Below are 2,919 nucleotides of genomic sequence, written 5' to 3'. Positions count from 1 at the left end.
CCCTCGTGGTGCTCCTTCTACGAAATTCTGTCTGCCTCTAACTGGATGTTGCTAGTCTTGGTAAAGAAATGCAGTGCAGAAGGGTTGGTCTCATACTGGGTGAGGTTTATTATTAGGCTGTCCGGAATTCGGTTAAAACGGACTCTGCCCGATAATACCCTACCGGATGAAAATCAGCTTTAAACCGACTGTCGCTGATTTTCATAGTTGTTGCACCACTTGGCCACTTGATGGAGCCAAAGCATTACAACAAAAAACTCACATCATCATCTGGCTGGATCTGCCACTAGGGGCACGAAATGCGATGTGGAAGGAGAAGAAATTCTTGGCGAGGAGCAGCAGCATCGCTTGAGTACAGAGGCAGACTCGCGGTCCAAGAGCACGCGGGTCGGAGTCTCCAAAGTACTGGGGTAGCAAAAGAGGCCAGCACCAGAGAGGGCAAGAGAAGGTGGGAGCTGCATATTTGAGCTCACATACTGGGTAACTAGGAAAAAGGTGGGAATAGCGGTATTTCAGCTATCCCGAGCTCACTGACAGCCAGAGAAAGGCAGGCGAGGGGGGACGCTGCAGCCGCGAGCTCCCTGACAGCCCAGGGAGGGGCCCGGCATCCTCGTGAACAGTGATAGGACAGACAGGACAGAGCAGGGGGGCTGCTGCAGTCCCGGTCACACAGACAAACGCGGTCGGAGCGTGGGACAGACGAGAGGAGAAAGTGAATGCTGTCCCGCATAAATTCAGAAAACATCAGGGCACCACCTGATCCTGCCCGCCTTCATAGATTAATACTTGACCTCTGTAGTTAGTCGGGATGCCGCCCATATTGTAATGCACCGTTGGAAGGACTGGGATTGGTTCTTTCGTGACATCAACACATGAAAAAATCATGGCAATCTCAGAGATCCCTGGGAGACGCGTGGCCTGCTGCTGAGGTGGAAGATGGTGCAGCTGTAAATATACATGATCTTTGTCAGGACCACACCCTCTTCCTTCGCGGATTTCAATTGTTATATAACGGGAAACATCTCGCGAAGCCAGATCCTGTGCAACAGGGGCATATCTTTCCATAAAGCATCTCCCCTCGCTGTTCGTGAGCAAGCCTCCTTCGCCACGAGCCCCTTGAGTAATGAGACAGCCGCACCATAGATACCTGTGGTATTCAATTGCACAAACTCCAAGTCCTGGCAGGAGAGCCCCACCTGGTGACCATGGCCAGGCCATCCCCGGTTACAGTGTGAGCGTTCGTGCAGCTGAAGTAGGTGCGCCTGTATCCCCCATGGCTATGACCGTGTTCTTGGGTCTGAAGCGGTGGATGGAGCCTCGCTGTTTTACATCAGCAGATCAAGAGCAAAGTACTCCACGAAATAGCTAGAGTCATATCTGAGAGACCGGCCATACATGGGGTGTAGCAGCCAGTGGGTTGTCCTGCTGCCACGCAGCAGCACCACCGATGTGCCTGCCCCCCTTTGCCAAACTGAAGGCTTTGCCCTCCGAAGGCACATTGATCGGTCTTTCCTTCCTCTGTTCTGCTGAAAGGCATGCCATAGTTTTGCAGCTCAATAACAGAGGCGGGTGCCTGCCCGGTCATGTAGTGGATGGCATCCTTGTCTCCCAGCCAATCCGAGCCCTTCATCGTGTCATAGAAGTGCCATCTCCAGTCATCCGATTCCATGTTGCCCAGAGCGGCGTTGATTCCACCCTGTGCAGCAACAGTGTGAGACCTGGTGGGTAAAACCTTAGTTATACATGCGGTGTTAAACCCTGCCTCGGATAGGCCAAATTGGGACTTAATAACAATCCAAGCTTAGAGAAAGGGTGGCATAAAGGAGAGAGAAACACAATTATTTCAGTTTCAAACCATTTTTTTATGCTTCAAATGACAAAAATAAATAAAATAAATTTGACTCTGGGGACACATTGCACTTTGTATATTGTATTATATGTCATAGTCAAATTTATTTTATTTTATTTATTTATTTTATTTATTTTTGTCATTTGAAGCATAAAAAAATGGTTTGAAACTGAAATAATTGAGTTTCTCTCTCCTTTATGCCACCCTTTCTCTAATACTTGGATTGTTATTAAGTCCCAGTTTATCAAATATTTATAAAGTGATATGCCACAGGAACCATTGTTTTTCTGGATAAACGCATTACCCTGGTTCCTTTGTGAGTAGGGTCTCCCTTGTTCTCTTTTTTCGGATAGGCCAAAGGCTGCCCACAAGCCAGACCCTCCAGCACCAACCACAATGGTATCGAATTCATGGTCCACCACAGGGTACTGGGTGGAAATCGAATCTGAAACTTTAGCAGAATTGTCCCTTTCTGGAACGGTGAAATTAAAATTTCGAGTGACAACTGTGGTAGCTCCAGTCCACCACGGCCCCATCAATAACTTAGAGACGCTGTTGTGGTTAATTATTTCAACCCCATCAGCATCATATAAAGCTCACTTGCATTGCAAATATATGCAAATGAAAGTTTTGAAACATTTCAGTTTGGGAAGACTAGCCTATTCACACTTCAGTTTACACTTGTTATCACTCATCAGACGAATCTCTTCACTGTGGAATCTGTACCAAAGGGCTGTGCGAGCAAGGATTCTTCGTGCGGCCTGTAGCTGTACAAACCATCAGCCAAGAGGGGCGCCGGGGAAGGCCATGCAGAGCAGGTGGTCGGCCCTGCTGTGTTTTTAATTGGAAAGGAGAGGTAACATTTGCAGACACTTCAAAGAGACCGTGTTCGGCTAAACAAATGGTCTCAGAAGTGCATGGGCGCTGGAGCGAGCACTGCTGCAGGTGAGGCTTATGTAACCGTAATGCCACGACTTTGTGTTTTTTTTTCCTTTACGAGAGGCAAAAAAAAAACCCAGGAGCAGAAATCGGTAGCCCTGACATTATGCGTGCATTGTGACCAACTAAAT

General features: G+C 48.0%; 1 pseudogene; it reads right to left on the bottom strand.

Annotated features, from left to right (window-relative positions):
* Nucleotides 1-744: 744 nt before the first annotated feature.
* On the bottom strand, nucleotides 745-2,385 carry LOC147685072 (succinate dehydrogenase [ubiquinone] flavoprotein subunit, mitochondrial pseudogene; annotated as a pseudogene).
* Between the last annotated feature and the right edge of the window lie 534 nt (nucleotides 2,386-2,919).

The sequence above is a fragment of the Lissotriton vulgaris genome, chromosome 10 (assembly GCF_964263255.1).
Source record: "Lissotriton vulgaris chromosome 10, aLisVul1.2, whole genome shotgun sequence".
NCBI lineage: Eukaryota > Metazoa > Chordata > Amphibia > Caudata > Salamandridae > Lissotriton > Lissotriton vulgaris.
This window is presented reverse-complemented; position numbering and strand designations above follow the sequence as displayed.